The following is a 19,363-nucleotide window of genomic DNA, read 5'->3' as shown; positions in this document are numbered from 1 at the left end:
ACTCCTAAGTATCCTCACCGGAATAAAACACTATTCCTGACCAGTAACATTCAACTCCTGGAAAAAAAAAGGCCAAACATTGTGGACTAGAAATCTCAGCAAGTCTGCTCCAGAAATTAATTTTATCACTGTTACTCAAATGGGATAGTGAGTCTTTGCATGTTTTTTTCCTAATGATTTTTTCTGAATAACTGTTTAACTGTTCAGTGCTTACAGTCCGCAGGGGGATATCTATCCAAGAAATGCCTATTACTGTGGATCACCTCAATTACAATATTCTAACGCATAGATTTAGTAGCATGTCTGAGAATTGGGCTCATCGTCTTTAATCAAACTCACATTGTTCGTGTTGTAAAAATTCATATGTTTATACAGGAGGCAAATGAGGCCCAGAGCCATTAGTCTCGAAGTAAGAGACAGCTCATTTGTTATGCTAAAGAGCGCGTCTAAAAACCTACCCTGTGTTTCTAGACTAGAAGTGTCTCATTCAAACGTGAGGTCATTCCACAGGCTGTTGGGGGCTTGTTTGCCCTGGAGTTCCACTTCTAAAAAGCTCGGACATTGAAGCCATTGAGCTTGTGCTGCTATCGAATACGTTTGCGCTGAACATCCACAGGCTTTACGTTTTAAATCGAAACTTTTTACAGCATATTAACGGCCAAGTGGATGGTGTTGCCTCTGCAGAGCCATGTCCTCCTCCCTCCAATCGCTTGTGCCATGAGGGAGACGAACGTGTCCCGGCAGTCCTGGCCCAAAGCCTCCCGCCGCCAGCGCCACGGGAGCCGCCAGCGGGAGCAGCCCGCTCCTCTCCACCAGTGGGAGACCTAAGCATTTCCTCAAGGAATGTCCACTGGGTGCCAAGTAGGTATTGTCAAGGATCATCACCACGGCTACTTTACTCTATTTTGGAAAATATTCTTATGAGCAAATGCTGCCCTAAGCTGCCTGGGCCACAGTATCTCTCAGGGGCAAGTGCTTTGCAAGAGGCTAATACAAACTCTGCCACCACACAGTCCTGAATTTTAAAGACAGCCCTTCCTTGCTGGTCACCAACCTCCAATATTTTATATGCAAAACTACAGATAAACAGGAAAAAAAAAAAAGTGCTGCAGCAGTCTATAAATTACAGAAAATATTGAACCCTGTGGCAAGGCAGAAGCACTGACGTGCCATAATTTTTATAGTGCACGCTGCATGGAGCAAGCAGCAGAAGTGTACTCTGCAAGGTAAACAAAAAAACGGGGTGCTTTCTTGTCTCCATTTTGCACTGCAGTCATCATTAAGTGAATTTATCTGCAGCCCGGTCTAAGTGCACTTGCCAAGGCACATGGCACGCATGCTAGGAAATCCTGCCTCCAAAATGCTTAGCTGTAATAAAGCTGTAATAACGGCTTCATCTTGCAGCTGAGCTAAGGAGAGCTCAAATACAGGCACATAAATCCAAACTGAATTTTTGAATACCTGAATTCAGGATTCCTTTGGAAATTCACAGGGGAAACTGAAGTCTGAATTCTTAGTTTGCGATTCTATGCTTTTATTAGCCCTATTTTTATTTCCTCTTTTGTCATATTTTTTTCAGTTGTATAAATAGATCCTAGAAATACAAAGGGTTCCACTCTATTTGTTAAGAGTCTCTTAAAAGAAAGAAATTTAAAAATCCATATTGGAATCAGTAACGGCCCCCACAATAATAACAGTAATTACAACAGTTCAATATTGCCATAAATATATAAGAAACATCTTTCCTGTAGCTTTAAATTATACACAAGACACTGCTACCCAAAATGACTTAAACTCATGTATATACTGCCTACATGTGAAATCCTTACTTTCTATGTTCTGCCATTTCCAGAAAGCAACGTCTGCACATGCCCATGGCTTTTCTCAGGGACAAATTCTACCAGACATATTTATAAGTTCAGTAAGGCTGAAGTGGGTGTAAATTAACAGAACTGGAGGAAAACAGCAATGCATTCAGCTCAAAAACATACTGCAGTGCACCTGAGAAAAACAAAACACAAACAAACAAAAAACCAGACTAAGTGCACATACAAAAATGCCTCATTTTAATTACTCCACCAAATCCATATCCTTAACCGTAAGAGGAGTGGGTATTTACTGCATATTGTGCGTTTTTAATGAGGAATCTCGTTTTTAATGAGGAATCTCAACATAAGGATTTAAGGGCATCTTTAGCATCATCCTATGCATCACTGTAGCATCACAGCAGGGGCTCTAACGCCAAGATAAGTTTATCCCAAAATTTGCTTTTCATTTCATTGGTACAGAGCCCAGCCAATCCTGTGAGACCATTTTTATTTATTTAAGTAAAAACTTGTCACGATTTGAAATTCAAAAGCTCTATTTCATGACTGTGGACTGCTACCACGAGGAGGGGGACCTGTTCAGCTGAGCGCCCCTTTTCTGAAGTCTTAAAGATCATCTAAGCACTTTGACAGCTCTAGCGCCTGCTCAGCACTCAAGTACCACTAGCACCTGTAAACTGTCCCACACAATCGATGGAGGAGAAAAATAAGCAAATCGCTTTTATTGTAGGAGCTGGAGAACCAGGAGCAGAAGAATGCAGTGACTTGCGCAGGGGTATGCAGCAAACCCGCCAGTGGAGAACCACAAAGCAGAGCAAGCGATTTTCAGTGCTGTTCTCGCACGGGACTCAACATTGCCCTTGCATTCCCTTCCGAGTGGACAGGGCTTCTAAAATTTAAGTATAACACACATCACCCACCCCAGGTGCACAGAAATGCACACAGCAGCAAAAGGGACAGAAAATGCAATCTTTACAGCAAAAGCCACCAGAAAGCATAAGGAATATGATACCAACATATTACATTTAGCAAAAATCCTGATTTTTTTCCTGATTATACTGAGAAAACTATTTAAGTTGCTTACGATGTAAAGTTCTGCATAGTCCCTGACCTACTGCTACTTTTTAAAATATAACTTTAAAGTTAACTCAAAGTATCATTATGAAAAACACAATCGCCGTAGAACTGTTTTTCCCTAATTGCCCTCGTTGCATACTTGGACTACTAACTTACCTTTGCTTCACTTAATCCCTCTAACCACAGTTTTCAAGCTAATAAAAAGCAGCAGCAAAGTCAAGCAGAAATTTCTGCTTGCATTAGTTGATTCAGCAAAAATAAAAAAAAAATACTGGTAGCAAATCAGCTTGGTAAAAATAAAAAAAAGTCTATTCAACTGCTTGCTCTATAAAAGTCTAGTCACCTGTTCGGTAAGTTTTATCCCGCTGCACACAATGAGACAAACAAATGTTTAGCCCTGCACTTCAAGCAGCAGCAGAACAGTGCAATCCTTCCCTTGCTCCTTGTCTCCCGCATCCTCCTCAGCTGGCCCCAGCATCATTTCCTGCAGCCTGTGGGAGCTGCCCCTGCCTCGGGGGTCAGCACTTATAGGGCTCCTTATAGTCAAAGACAGCTAGACTGGAGCTAAGGGCCTCTGCCAGAAAGAGAGGAGTGACAACAGGGAGGGATGAAAGAAAAAGAATAGAAAATAAATGAAGTGAGGAGAAGGAAAAGGGGCTTTGTGCCTCCACTGCTACATGGCCCATTATATTTTAGAATGAGGGTGTTTTAAAACCATTTCCTACACATTTTAACATTTTTGCCTTTGGATTTTCCAGTCTCTTTGCTTTTTATCTTATGTGCTACGGGACGTTCTCCTGGCCAGTCTCTGGGATTGCTGCCAGGCTGCTGCCAGCCTCAGAAACACTGAACTGCACACAGATGTCCTACGCTGTGAAGCAGCGGGGACTTCGCCACGTGCTCGCTTTGTGTGAGCTCGTCAGGAGGATCCTCCTAGTGCTTCTCGTCCCTGCTGCGGGAGAGCAACTATAGGAAAGCCAGAGATGGAGAACACAGACTGAAGAACCGAATGGGGACAGAGAAGCAGGAACCTCCCAGGGCCGACCTTGGTGTCGCAAGGTGGCCGTGACAGCCTGGCCGGCAACACGCAGCAGGATGCAGGCCCCTTTGGGCAGAAAGGGGCTCCTGAGCTGTGCCTGCTGGAATCCGTCCTATAATTTATCTGCACGTGCTCCAAGAGGACAGAGCTATTTATCAGTCTTCCCAAAGGAAACCTACTTTTCTGAGGCTACAGGGGAACAGTTTGAAGTGGTGAGCTATTGCTTCACTTGTATAAAACGAGCTCAACAATCTTCACAACGTGGATGTGAATATTCAGTCCTCTCTTTGAAGAAAATAGAGGCTCGCTTTAAAAAAACACTAATAAATTCAGCAAATTAGTGCTTCTAGCATCTCAAAGCCTAAACTCCGGAGATTTTTACCTCTCTATATTAGGGATGCAGAGTAATGGCTCCAGCGTTGGATGGTTTATGGCTTGTAGATCTACGGGGACCCATCTCGAGTAAATTCTTTAGCAGCTGATATGACAGAGATGTCCATTACCCAAATGGACAGCACTCTGTATTGATCAGGGCTCCACTTAGCAATCCCATTTGTCATCCTTTTGCCTCTCCCCTCATCCGCACTAGATAAAAAGAGGGAAATTAATCAGGTGCTACAATAGTTAATCCACCCATAAGGCACAACTGAGCAATCAAAAGCACCCAATGCACAGAACCATTAGCACATCTACCCCAAGAACAAAATGCCCGGGGTCGCTTTACACGCTCCCGCACAACCGGCGGAGGGAGTTGAGGAACAGCCCCACAAAGAGCCGCTACAGCGACTGCAAACTGTAGTCACGTCAAGCGGCGCATCCGCTCCACGGCTTCCTTATGAAACGCCTTTGTTTGCCTCAAAATATGGCAGGAAAAAATCCACGAAAACAACAGAGACCAACTAATCAACCTGTGATTCACTCGGGGAGACCCAACTGCAATTAATTGGATTTCTGCAGCTCGACAGCAGTCAGCCGGTATTCCCATACACACAGTATGCTTTTATACGGCTCTCGTACAAAAGATTAAATCAGCCATGAGAAAAGCAATGCTGAAACATTTAAAGTTCCTCCTCACAGTGCACACGAGCATCCACGCCAGGGCGACTGGGGCTTTTTAATTCCTTCACAAAATGCAATAATAGAAACAGTTAAGCACACTGCAGAGCTGAACTGCACAGTCATTAGCCGACAGTCAGCGATGCGAACCGCGCTGCGGCTTCCCGGGCCACTTCCATTCGGAGAGGCGTCCGTGGCCAGGCTTCCCTGGAGCAGGAGCAGTGCTTCACGACACCCCCGGGGCCGTGGGCAGGCCGGGAGCTGCTCCGCACCGGAGCCGAGGCAGAACTACCAGATAGCGCTCAGCTGCCGGCTGACACCGCGTGCCTGGGCTTCAGTCCTCATCCCCAAACGTTACCCATGAAACCACCTGCAGAGATAAGGCTACTGTGACAGCAGCAGATAAAATCAATTAAAACTGGGAACAGGGAGCACATCGAAGCCCTGACTTTTCCCATAAATACAGTTTCACAGGCACAAGCAGAAAACACAGCGGAGAGAGATTCATTTCCGCTTTAGGATGTTTACGGCTTCAGCCAGCAGCACGGATCTTCCAGGACAAACATGGGGCACGCGCTGGGCTCGGGCCTCACATCCACGTAACTACTTTGCCTTCACAGTCCATGCAGTTCCACCAGCATCTCTGTCGGTGCTGCCCAATCCCTCATCTGCTTCGTGATTTATCTCTTGCTGGGGCTAGCAAAGCCCTCCGATGAGGCTGCAAGCTATAAATTCTGCGATGATATACATATATATATGTGTATATATATATATATATATATTTTCCCTCTCCACGCACACACTTAACAACTAAGGAATACAGAGAAGATGTTGTACATCTTGGGAAAACCAATAAGAAATCCCTGGTGTACACACATGACTTTCTTAATTTGGCAGGAAGAGGTGGGAATACAGGAAAGAGGAGGGAGGGTTGAGATCCAGCTGACCCCAATGGATGCCAGACAGTAAAATCCCAAGGGGATCACTATGGGGAACTAGTTTTAATACAGAAAAGAATCTGGTTAAATTAATCATGAACATGTTAAATGCATCATGGACACATTGCTAAAATTGCAACATGCTTAAAAAGCACCTTGTTTTCCACAGTTTTCCCCTCAAGTTACCTGTTATAACTGAAACGCCATTAGAAGACATCACATCCCACCCGAGTAGAGCAGTGGAAACCCCTTAGCATTTAATCATATGTGATTTCAGTGTACAAAGGGCCTGTCCGAGCACTCTGCACATAAACACAGACTGATGCCAGAACGAGAAGCAGGATGGAGTCTCCCACTCAATTTGCTTATCCTTCTGGCTCTTCCCCTTTATTTACATGGCACTGTTGTAACATTATTTAACTTTTTCATAGTATTATTTACCCTTGCAAAACGAATACACAAAATGACATTACATAAGTTATGTTCATATATTCTTTCAATCCATTTCAGATGAAGCTCGCTCACATTAAAAAATGTATGCTTTTCTCCCCTTTCACAGCCACCCCTGGAAACACTTCACTTGTAAATCAAAAGGAACAACCAGAAAACAAGCAAACCATCCTTCTAACTTTTGCGTAAGGCTTTATTAAAGATTGTGTATGTCTAAGCCTGGCCACATGAGCATCTGTTGCCTCCTTTAAGTTCTGCTTCACTTCCTCATACCCCCTGTGTCTAGCTCAAAGAAATGAAGGGATAAAAATACCGATAGTGAGGATGCTATAGTTGGCCCTAAGAATACAAATGCGAATTGCTTTCAAAACCAGTGACACTGCTCAAAGATCTTGCCCAGCATCTCACTCAACTGCCCTTGCAACTGCAGCCCTGGAGGAGCACAACGAGCTCCTCACCAAGCAGACACAAGTCAAAGAACTCACCAGAACCAGAGCTCTGTTAGCTGCAAAAGCATGCTGCCTTCAAGCTGCATCTTGACCACCTGGTAACATCCATTTAAGTATTTCCAAGTACTTTTAGTTCATTCCTTAAAGTCTGCTTTTGCTCAAGCATCTCCTGCTTGTCTTACTGTCCATCCTTTGCCAAGCAATAGTGCTGCTGCTGTCTCCACCAGCCCCATTTCTGCATCATCACGCGTTACTCTTGGTGTGCTTTCCTCCCCAGCTCGTTGCACTTGAATCAGGGAGGTCACTCCTGGAGCAGCACCTCTTTAGCCAAAGGCATGGCAAGCAGAAAGGCTAGGACCCATTCCAAACTTCAAGATTCACGCTTGCCTTGCTTGTTTCAGCTACCAAACCTGCCTGGTGTCACTACACCGAGCGCAGCACCGGCAAGAAGGCGCTGCCTCGGGTACGCACGGAGCTGCTCGTCAGCATTCAAGCCGTGGCACTGCATCTTACTGCTATCAGTGCCTTGCTCTTCTCTTGCTCTTCACAGAGAATTAAATACTTCCTTGAGAGCAAAACACATTGTAGGAGGGATGGTGGCTCAGCTGCCAACACTTCCATATTCCTCAGACAGGGAAAGAGGGAAAAAAACAACAAACAGCACTCGGTTCCTCTATATGGCATCTTATTCCTCTATAGCATAGCTGTAACTTTTGCACCTTTTTATTTACAGGTCCTTTGAAGCACATTTCCTCCACGCTTCCCCTTGCTGCAGCTGTTTTCATAACGTTTCCTGCCACTACAATGAACAAGGAACAGCAGCCCCTGTCACTAGGGCCGCAGCTTCAAAGGCCGCTCCAACTTGCGAGGCGTAAGGCAGGCAGAGGGCACTCATGGAAAGGCGGAATTTAAAAGCCCGTTTCTCCCGCAAGGGTCACGCCACAGGGAGAGATGGCCTTGCGAGACTGCAGGGAGACACTGAGCTCTTTCAATGGTGTCACCATCATTTGCAGGGCGAGATAGCAGTGCTTTCTACCCATCGGGCTGCTTAAGGGTGCAACACGTGCTAAGGCAATGGGAGGGTCTGGGTTTTGCCTAGGCAAGCTGCAGCTTTTGCAGAGGGAGGCCTGGGGCTATGCGCAAAGCGGAGCCGGGTGGGGGGACAGGACCGTGTCCCTGTGGAGCTGGCAGCCAGATCAGACCCCTGGGAGCACCCTCAGCTCCCGCGCTGCCTTGCAAGGGAGCTGCTCCCAGGCACCAAAGGAGTTTCAGAGGAAAAAGAAAAACAAAATCCTCCTGGGTTTCATAAGGATCTTCAAAAGATTCAGACCACTTATGCTCCCAATAATTAGATAAACACATAGCGAGTACAGGTATATTACCACAGGCAATGCTGATGTTTTGCTATTTGAACAGCTTCGTGCCAGGAGTTTTCAAAATAACCTTAAATAAATTAAAAAGACACATTAGCCGGTGGCTCTTGTCACTCACTACACTTACAACAGGCAGCAGCCACAGCTATCACAGGGCATTTCGCACTAAAAGACTCATTAGCCATCCTACAGCCGTGACTATTTGTTCCAGACTATTTTAGGAGAGCTGAGACAGATGGCCTGAGAGACTGAGATGAAACCACAGAAACAAGGGAATTTCAAGGGAGCCAACAATTACAGCTACTGCTTATAGTACCAAGCATCGCCTGCGCTGCAGCACAGTTCCCACGCACGGGCAGGGAAGCAGAGCTGCAGCCACCAGGTATCCAGCCAGTCTGTCAGCCCCCCCTTCAGAGGCGTACAGAGGAGCGTGTGACCACCAACAACACCTCCACGCAGGAGGCTTCTCTGAGGTTTGGGATCTTCTTGCAGTTTCACTCACAAGAGATACTAATTGCTAGAGATATTAATCTGCTTATTCTTCCAAATTCATCATCATGCACCTTTGAGTCTTCCGAGCGCCAGGCCAAGAGGCTACATACCACAAGGGATACATTCACCTTCCTAATGGAAAGTCAGCTGCTGTTCTGGGGATGGCAGCATGGCAAGCGGGATTTCCATTCACTTCTTTATTCACTTGCTCCTCATTATCATTACTATAATCCTGGTACCAGGAGTGAACAATGAAATACAGAATGGACTGCAATGGGAAAACAGAGCAGATGCTTCAGCAAAGACATTGAAAGCATCCCAAGTAGCACTGGTGGCAACAGGTATTCTTGAGATAATGCAGTATTTCCATTATAAAACCTCAATTTTTCATTTCCATCTAATTTTGCCAAACTTCTAACAACTGGAATATTTCTCTTGGGTATTTTAAACAGGTAAAAGATTGAAAAAGGACAGCACAGATGAGAAGGCAGAAGGAAGGATAGCAGAATCTGTGCCCATCAGAAAATGCTTCCCTACAGAGCCTGGCATGGAGATTCCCAACTCCCAGCACTACCCCGCTGTCAGCAAATATCCAAACCCACCGGCTAATCCCTGCCTACACAGGGCTACGCTGCCGAAGATGACAACCTGCTGCTGTTACCATTTAGTCAGTTAGCTCACATTGCAGAGAGCTAGGGAGTGAATTACAGATTCCAGCATTCCCAAGGATCCCCCACAGTTTGATTTGTTATGAGAAAGAAGCACTTAGGCACTCTGAAGTGTGTTAAAAGCACTCGTCAGGCTGCAAGTCAAGCGCTTCCGAGTTAGGAAGCGCCTGCAAGGTCGACGTTTTGCCAAGGTCCCAGCCTGCACCTATCACGATACAGTCCTGAGCTATGTGGTCCCAATATTTCTTCTGTGGGGCCTCATCATCATTCAGTCTGCAGACTGAGGAGTAACTTTTCACAGAGCAGTTAATTTTGGTCAAGAGAAAAATTAAAAAAAAAAAAAAAATCTTCTAGCAAAAAATGCCAGAAACTTCTGGATGCCATTTACTCCACCAGCTACATGGGTTGCAAATACCTGCAAATCTTTCATTGCAACAGTTCTTGTCGGCTGGAGTGGACCGAGGCAGAGACAAGCGATGTGTCAGAGTAACCAGCAATGCGGGGCCCCCATTTGCGATGGTTGGGGGCAGCCAGGACCGCAGCTGCACCCGGTAAGCAAGGCCCAGCAAGCGAGGCACTTCTCCCATGCAGAGCCGTAGCTTCGAGCACGCCGAAAACGAGGGAGCAGGCGGGTAGCAATCACCTGTGACAAGCCCACGTTAAGCACTGCCCCAAACCCACCCAGAAACTCACGCACAAGCAGCGACTGACTGCAGTTCTTCAGGGTGGCGTTACTCGACCTTACATGCGATGGCCTTCCCAGTTTTTAAACTAATTCATTCTGTGGTGCTACAAAACCAAGCTTACTGCAACAAATAAAATGGATTCTTCCTATACCTGTTTCATTCCAAGCACTACCTAAGACACAGGCCTACCGGATTCAATGGTTTGTCATCACATAACAAAATGCAGCCACTACAATAATCCAAAGGATTAATTAAATCTCACCCCAATTTGTGACATCTATAGCTCTGAAATAATACTATTATAGTATTTACTAACAGTATTGTAATACTGTTAAGAGTCTTTAAATACTAGCAGCATTATAATAATCATCTTAATGTGATTTCTGAGAGCTAACACTTCAGGTTTAGAGGGGTACACCTGCATGTACACTCAGTGCCATATGGATGGTTGTAAAAATTTCTACTTATCAAAAACATTGTGGCACATTTTCATGTCAAATCCAATTCGAAAGGCATTCCCCCACTTCCAGAAGGATGCCTACTCAAGCCAGGTCACTTGGTCCAATGTTGCCGCAATTCCTTCACCTTTAAAAAACTAATACTAATATTATTTTAATTCACCTTTTAATAATAATAATAATAATAATAATAATAATAATAATAATAATAATAATAATAATAATATTGACTCAACAATTTCTAACCCAAGCAGTACTTTTACTTTGAAAGAGAGGGTTCTGGGAATCCTTCACAAAGCCCAGGTTACCGAACCATAACCATTAATTTCATGTTAGAAGACTTTAAATAGTAAGGTAACGAAAAAAAAATAAAAATCAACTGTAACATAGGAAAGAGGCACAGAGAGAATTCGGCTGCATGACTAATTTCTTTTTATTCTTTAACCAGGTCAAACTAACACAAGGTAGGAGGCAGAAGGGAAAAAAAAAGAACAGCAAGATCCACTCTCAGCATTTATATGGCACTTCACACTGGTAAACCACTTTTAAAAATTAACTAATTAATCCTCGCAACCCCATATTCCCATCTGATGCATTCAAGTATTATAAACCTGTATTTTACAGGAGAAAACTAGGGCAGGCAGATTAAAAGCCGTATTTCCACAGTGTCCATTAATTCCGCGCGTCAGTTTGGAGTGCCCAACCTGAGAGACTGAAAAGGAGGCCAGAAGATATTGCGAGGACTCGCAGCGCCGCAGAAAGCCAGTGCCCGGCATTAAGGAGAGGGAGGGAAAGCCTCTGAAGTACCCAGATTTGGGAAATTTGGGGTTGAATTCTGAGCAGTTGCTGCCGACGCACGTGAGTTAGAAGCGGAGCTTGCTTTGTTTTCCCTTAAACACGAACCGCAGGATTGTCCGTGTGTGGAGAGCCGGGCAGACCAGGGCGACGGCGGCCATCTTGTGTGCCACGAGAGTGGCAGCTCCCGGGATGCGCCGTCCGCAGCGGCCATCCCGAGCCTTCCCCAGCGCTCGGAATGCCACCGGCACCAACTTGAGCATGGGGCTTCTGTCCCGGCTTGCCTAAAATAAAGGATTTTGAAATAAAAAGCCTCTGCTAGAAAAAACGTGTAAGATGTGCCACTGCAAATTAGCTTTTCTGCTAATTGCAAACACAAATCAGCTTCACCGAAGCGGGTTTCTGGCATTGATCCTGCGGGCTGGGCCCCGCACACAACACGTCCCCCTCCACCACCCTCGCCCGGGCACCGGACAAGCCCCACTGCCTGTGGTCCCCCACAAGGGTTACAAACAAAGACCTCTATTTCTGCCCTCCACTCTGAGCGAGGGAAACAGAAAGCACGTCTGCTTTCAAGCCTCTCCATTTTTCTGCAGGACAGGTATTTATTCACAGCAATTTTTCCCAAGCACGGCCTCGTTGCAGAGACTGCCGTTAATTACTTAAGGCCGGGGTCAGAAACCTGTGGTTTGAGAGCCACATGCAGCTCTTCAGCAGCATGTGTTTAGCTCTTCAATCCTCTGGCACCAGCCCACAGTTTTCAACAGCGCACAAGTGCAGAAGGAGGGTTTTTTGGCAAGAAAGGCCTTTAATGGCTGTGTAATCAACCCAGCTCCAGCCGTTCCTGTGAACGCCGGCTAAAAGCGAGGCAAACTTCGCAAAGTCACTTTTGTCAAGCGACACGTTCGCCATCAGCGTCGCCGACACGCACGTGAGGCAGACAGCACGTACGAGAAACCCTCCTGGCAACGGCTTCATAGGACACGGGCAAGGCCGTGTCGGCGCCACGTCCACCGCTCGCCCGGCCGCGTCTGCCCGCAGTAACATGCGGCCGACGCCACCTCCGGGCCCTCGAGCAGCGCCATGAGCGGCGGCCAGGGGAAGGCATGTGCACCGCGCACAAGGGCGAAGGAGCGCTCGACCTCGCCGGGCGCCTCCATGGATCGCTAATGCTGTGCTGACTCACCGGGCACCCGCACTGTGTCCAGAGGCGTGTTCGGAGAGGCCTCCAACACCCGGGGGTTCTGATGACGTTCCTCCGCCCCAGTGTAACAGCGCTGAAACCGTGATAATACACAAGCTGCTGCAGAAAGACGCTCCTCTAACACTACTCTGTTGTTCTTTGTCTTTTTTTCCCCTCCCTGGCTTTCTGGGGGGGTCATTATTTTGAACGCTTTCCTGCAAGAAGCATCTCGTGAGCTATCGACGTCACACAACAAAGGCTTTCAAGCACTTTCCCTTCCATACAGCCATTTTTATTATTAATATCGCCCAGAATATATTGTGGAATTCACTTTGTTTTTACATCCAGTCACATGTTTTGTTCTCTTTTTTATTTTTTTTCTCGTGGCACCACCAGGGAACACTGGGTAAATTGTAACGCTCCACACCAGGGCAAAGAATGGTCTTTTTTAAAGCCGGGAAGTTGATGAATTGTTATTTGCCAAGGCCTAAGTAAGCACGGAGCACTACATCTATTCCTCCTCCTGTGCTCTCCGTGATGATGGATGGAAAAACGAGGCAGGAAAAGAGGCAGAGACAAGCCTGAGCTGACAGCCTCACAGATCCGAGCAGGATTGTTTTAATCAAGCTGTGAGAAAAAGTAGCTCTTTGTTTTATTCTCCTACTCTTGTGCTGTTATTGCAAACATAGAGCATGGAAATACTGCACCGTATTTCTGCATCTGCAGACTGGAACTCATTGAAAGTACAAATGGTAATCCCCACACACCCGCGAGACACACCAAACACGACTGTTTTCAGAAAGGCAGCTTCATCTGAACTCCGAGTTACAAGCTGCATCTTGCCTGCAGTGCTAGGGAGGATGCAGGGTATGTATGTGAACTCAACATTTTTTTGGTGCAAAGAAGTACTTACATCTTTTAGATTAGCTAGATGACTTATTCCTTACCATCTCATGTCCACACTGCCCATACTCTACACCATAATATTTACCCATAGTGAAGAGGAGAAAGCAATGACCAGATAGGCTTTCAGGGATTTAGTACAAACACTTAATGAAAGCCAGTTAGCTGTTCTCTGGGAGCCTGCTCGCTCCATCCCCTCCAAGCTGGGGCTCGGAAGCTGGGACAGTGTAGAGGGACCAGGCTGCTCCCAAGGGAGCCATCTGTCCTCATCTCGCGGCTCCTCTTCACAGAGGGGCCTCTCACACAGGGCTCCCGAGGGACAACAGGGCAAAGTTCTCACTCTTTGGCTTAGCCTATCCTACAGGGTCAAAGGATAAAATCCTGTTGGCACCTCTTAGCTCGAGGCAGACGGGCAAGTTTCTGCTGCGGTCAAAGTCCCTCCATCCTGCCATCTCCCAAGCACATGCTCAGCAGCAGGACAAGGAGCAGAATAGAGCTGTACTTTTGGTGACTTCAGTCCTGTAGCTACTCCACAGCAGTGAGATCACCTTCAGGGTAGTAGCATGAGTCCCGCTCTCAGTTTGAGCAGGGCTCTCCAAAACAGGAGGGAAGTCCTAAAAGAAGGATCAGAGCTGGTAATAGGAAGGCCTCAACCCCCATGGATGCAGTTCTGCGATATTCAGTAACTGTGCAGTGAACTCCAGGTTCACTGATCCTTGTAGCCAGGGCACACGCTAAATCTGAGCAGATCTGGCCAGAATTCTCTGACAAGAAGACAAGCCCGCCCTGCTCCTGAGGAGAGATACAACATGTGCAACAAAAACCATCTGTGCTGCAGAAGGGCTCAGAGATGGAGCCACCTCCAAGAAGCCAACCTCAGAGCAGTCCTGGTTGCTGATAACGACATAAGCGTGACAACAAATACTGGCTACTGGCCACTATGGACTTGGTAGTTTCCACCACATTCCCACGGGCAGGAAGCTAAGCCCATGGCATAGCAGCAAACAGCTCAAGCAGGGGCACCAGCTGGCTCACACACTGCCAGCTTTGCCAGGCAAGGAACACCAAGTAAGGAGAAGAGAAGCGTGTGGGAAGGCAGAGCACTGCAGCGCTCACAAGCGAGTACTTACACATGCATGCTGACATCAATTAATTAATAAAATTAAAAAACTCTTGCCAAGGTTGGTCTTGGGCAAAGGGACTAAAGATTGTTAATGTCCAAGCGCGGTGTAAGTGCATTCTTCCCATAAGGGCACAAGATATTTTTATCAAAATTCACTGTCCTAGAAATGCGCCAATTGGCAGCTTTTAACCCTCAACCCACTTACCAAATGTGCAAAGCTTCTCCTGCAGCAGCACGATCGGGCAGGAGTCACGGCTGCGTGCTAGGCGCAGAGAGGCCTGCGTCTCAAGGGCCCAGGGAACAGGGGCCGCGGCGCTCGGGACGCTCGGGGCCCGGGCAGCAGGCTCCCTGCAGCCTGCCTGCACGCGGGAGCCCCAAGCGGGCCAGCTCGCTGCTTCAGTGCTCCCCGCAGCACGCGGGGCGACTGGCAGCACCCGGAGCGAGCTGGGGCAAAGGCATCAAAGCACCCGGGCGCTCTGCTGCGCGGCTGCGGGGAGCGGGTTACACCTCGAGCTCCCTTACACAGGTGAGGCTTCACTGAGCGTTTGTATCACTTCTACCCGGCTCCTCTTTCCCTACTTCTCCCGAACCTCCACCCTATTATCAGCCACCAAATAAAACGCTTCCAGTTTTGTTTGCGCATTTTCCTTGCACGAGGTTAATATGCAGCCTCCTCCGATAGCTTCTTGCAACAAGTATTTTAGAATTAAAAAAAATGCAGAGGCAAAAATAACACTTTTACTGAACAAGTCAACAATATAAGGACTTGAGAATATTTGGATGACTTTCAGCTTTTCAGCTTCCCTTCTTTCCTTCTAAAACAAGAAAGTGCAGGATTTAAACAGAAAAATGACACCTCCACAGATTCAGGGAACCACTGTTTTTCAGTGAAGAAAAAAAGGGCACAGATGGTATTTGTGTATCGTCTGTGCACGAAACATCAGCAAAAAGCCGAACACACATTGCTCTGCATTTATCCTCCCTCACCAGGTTTGCTGCCACATCCCCATGCGCTGGGATTGTGTGCCGCCACGGCCGGGCCGCAAAGGCGCCTGAAGTCATTACTCACTCTGTTAATCACTAATACGGGCAGGGAAGAAGGGCCAGAACCTTTTCACATTACAGCCTCACATCGCTGGGGGAAAGAAAGGATCTGAACACTGAAAGATGAAATATAAAATGTCCTCCTTACAAACTAATGTAAAAGTAAAGCTGCCACTTGTTCCTAAGCCCAAATTACCCTTGCGGACATTATCCAGGTCCATGATACTCCTGTACTACTTGTTCCTGATGGTTTCCATTGTTTTCTAGAGATTGCAGATATGGGAATGTACTTAAAAGTCAAATATCCTACCATCCAAAGCATCAGCTTTAAGCAAGGTGGCTTGCCGAGCTTAACATGGCTCATGCAGACCCGAGGAGTAAAATTTGACCTTAAGGAATGAGATGATTTATGAGCACAGAATGCACTTCATTCACACGTGCTGCAGCTGCACGGAGTTCCCTCCTTGCCTTCCATGTAAAGGGGAAAAGGCTGCAATGGTTAAAAAATATGTAGGCACCTGCTTCTCAGGTCCACCCTACACAGTTCCTGCCTGCTCTGCAAATCTTTGTGCAATCACTACCCCCATTCCCCTGATTACATCTGCAACATTTACACAGGGGTCCAAAGAGGACAGAAAGTGGGATTTCTCCCACAAGTCAAGGATTTGATGCATTGCTCCAGTTTCCTTTGGGAAGACCCTCCCTTCGTGCAGGACAGGACCAAGCACCGTGCAGAACAGACCCCCCAAGCCGACGCTGTGCCACCCTGCTTCAACCAGGCTGCTCACACTATTACTGCATCGTTTGCCTATTGCAGAGCCTCAGCTGCTCATCCACTGCAAATTAAAAGCACGACAGGAAAGTCTTGGGTCTCGAGACCATGCAGAGCACAGGATGTTGAGTTTTATTAGTGCTGGCCCTCGGTGGCTCCCATGTTAAGAGGGCAGAGCAGCAGGTTGGGCAGCATGCTGGCAGGACAGCGATGCTGAGGCTGTGTGTGTGAGGCTGCAGCAGCCTCCCGCCTGCACCGCCTGTAGGAAAGGTCAGCGCTTGGTTTAATAAATCCGCTGTCAAGAAAGCGGGCTCCGTTCTCAAAGGTTTAACATTAGCAGTCACTGGGTGGCTGGGTGTCTCGGCACATTACTAACAAGCCACAAGGACTTGGACATCTGGGGACTTTCCCAGTTTGAATCCAGCCTAGCTCGGCTGCTTCTACACTTGGCCATCTCTCTCTAAATACAAGAGATGAGTTTGGCAAGCATCTCTTCCAGCTCTGTCTTACAAACTCATCACTATGTTCATCCTGCAAATTCAAGGGTTAAAAAAAAAATTGTCTATGGGGAAATGTACATTTTCAAGTCAATAAACCTGTCTTCTCTGCCTGTGCAAAGCATTCCACAATCCTGTTGCTTCAATTCCTTCCACAGACCCATGGTTCTCCCCATATGGGCATTCCCGACAGCTTCTTTCAGTGAAGCCACTCACGTACGTACACTTATACCCATTCTTAGACATTTGAATATGAGCTCAAAATGAGCAAGTCTGAAACAGACTGTCAAAAATAGTAATTTAAATAGTAATTTAAAACTCAAGTGCATAAACATTGCATACAACCAGATATCAAGTCAAAGGGAAATCCTAAAGCTTTTTTAAAAAAGCCACTCATGTAAAATTTATTTTGTAATGTATTAGCATTATTTTTATCATCTTATTGTTAGAGACTTTGCTTTCCACCTTCAGAACAACAACGCATCGGAGCATCTACGTACCGAAGATGATTTTACTTAGTACGTTTGATGAAAAAGACAGAGGCCTTTTTCTTCCAACCTACTGTGCCGAGAAATCAATAGACTTTCTGGCCTTAAGTCACGTGTTGGAACGTTGCACAGACACTACCCTTTCTTTCATTCCTCGCCTCCTGAGCCTTGGATGGAGTTATTTAGTAACCCGGGTGTGTATCAGGCGCACGTTCGAGGCGGCCAAGCCCGCGCAGCGGCAACGCTCAGGAGCAAGCGCCTGCGCATGTTTCTACTTCCACGAATAGTTTTTCAAGTGCTATTTCCTCAGCCATATTGCGGGCCTCGTGAACGATGCTTCCAAAAAGAAAGGAGCTGAAACCGAGCAGATTTTCCCCGTGGAAAGCCACAGGGCTCAGCGGTGCAGCGCGGCGCAGGCAGCGCCCCGGCCGCGCGCCGGAGACAGCGGCAGCTCCACAGAATTTGTGCTCCCTCTGTTGGCTGCGCTGCTCTCCTGGAGAGCAGGGAAACGTCACCCCTTTCGCATTCAAAGAAGTATCACAGGGAGGGAACACTGTTCTAATCCTTCGGATAGGACATGAAGAATTAATTCCTGAGCAACAGAAGATGAATTTAAAGAGGGAGCAAGCACACAGGCAATTAAATGCCTGGATCCCAACTGGGACTCAACCAGCCCTTACATTTTGCAAGCATAAATAACTGCTCTCCGCTTTATGGCTGTAACGAATCACTGACACATCGAGCTAATATTATCATGCTTACACATGCGAGCAAGTATTTAGATATCAAAGCACAGGCCTATCTCAGCACAGCGGTCCACCCTCCACACGCTCACCAAAACCATGCAGGGGTTTGGAAATGCAAAAGCTCATCCACAGTATCAGATGCAATTAAAAAAGCGGCCAAGTAACGTATGCATACACAGAAACAGCCCCAAACTGAGTTTCTAAGTCAGATTTTTAGGAAATCTCTGGGGAAGGCAAGAGGAGAGGCAGAGAGAACGGCACAGTGAGCAGCACCCACCCGCGGCAGCGGTCGCGGCACCGCAGGAGCCCGGCTCCATCCCGCACCTTCGCGGCCCATTTTGCCGGGATGGTTTCCTCTCTCCCACCCCGCGGCAAGGCCAGCGTCAGCCAGAGGAGCTGCCGCACGTCGCCCCGTTCCGCGCTCGCCACCTCAGCAACGCTGCTACGCACGGCTTTAGTGGGACATTAGAGTTAAAGCATCGGCTGCTTAAGGGCTTTCGGCCTCGTTATTTCAAGCTCAGTCAAGGTATTTTGCCTAAGTACTGTATAAACTGAGGGAAACTGGCCACGGTTTCCGCCTGCTAGCCAAGGAGTGTGTGCAAAGAACTGCTAGGGGCTGGGTGAGCAGTATATCCAGGCATGGCTATGGGCACTACATAATTTGTACCTGACAGCTGCGAAGCCAGGACAGCCTCCCCTTTACACAGCAGACAAGATGGCACTAAATCCCAGCTAAGACTAATGGCCAGGAAAAGCCTGTCCCTCCCCTACAATCCGTGAGACCAAGATCATGCCCCTGGCACTGATCAAGTTAAAACTTGATCTAGAAGCATCACGTCCCTCTTGTCCCGGGGCGCCCTGAACTGCCCCCAATACTCGAGGTGGGCCCAGCCCTTCTTTCTTTTATTAAGAAAGTGTAAAGAGTTTCTGAGTTACTTTCAGAAGGGAAGTAATTGGGTGCAGAGCACATGAGAAGGTCAAAGGTAGCTATGGGAGCGTTCGGCTCTGTGCAGCTTTCGCAACGAGAGTGTGTTTGTTTTCGCAGGTTTATGACGCTGTATGCAACCAAATACTTCTTCTAGTTGTGTACAACTACTGCTTGAAGCATATTTAAAAGCAAAGGCAGAAACAGGGAAAAACGGAAGACAACACAAGCTCCAGGAGCATCTGTCCTTTTCGGAAGAAATGTGCGCAGTGAATCCTTCAACTCCTTGGTGCAAAAGCTCATAGACATCTGCGGCGCTGCTGATCCATCTGTGGCCAAATGCAGAGCGACTGCCTCTCACTCCACCAGCGCACA

General features: G+C 47.1%; 1 protein-coding gene across 2 annotated transcripts in view; it reads right to left on the bottom strand.

Annotated features, from left to right (window-relative positions):
• EFNA5 (ephrin A5) overlaps window positions 1–19,363 on the bottom strand; it is a 141,250-nt gene that overhangs the window by 92,125 nt on the left and 29,762 nt on the right. Inside the window, exon 1 of one of the 2 annotated variants that reach the window (XM_026040983.1) lies at window positions 11,217–11,272. The exons of the other annotated variant lie outside the window; for it this stretch is intronic. The gene's annotated coding sequence lies outside the window, so the exon portion shown is untranslated. Of the gene's footprint in view, window positions 1–11,216; window positions 11,273–19,363 lie in introns of those variants that run through there. 2 annotated transcript variants of the gene reach the window in all.

This window comes from Nothoprocta perdicaria, unplaced genomic scaffold, assembly GCF_003342845.1.
Source record: "Nothoprocta perdicaria isolate Ctin4 unplaced genomic scaffold, notPer1 scaffold_273, whole genome shotgun sequence".
Classification (NCBI taxonomy): domain Eukaryota; kingdom Metazoa; phylum Chordata; class Aves; order Tinamiformes; family Tinamidae; genus Nothoprocta; species Nothoprocta perdicaria.
This window is presented reverse-complemented; position numbering and strand designations above follow the sequence as displayed.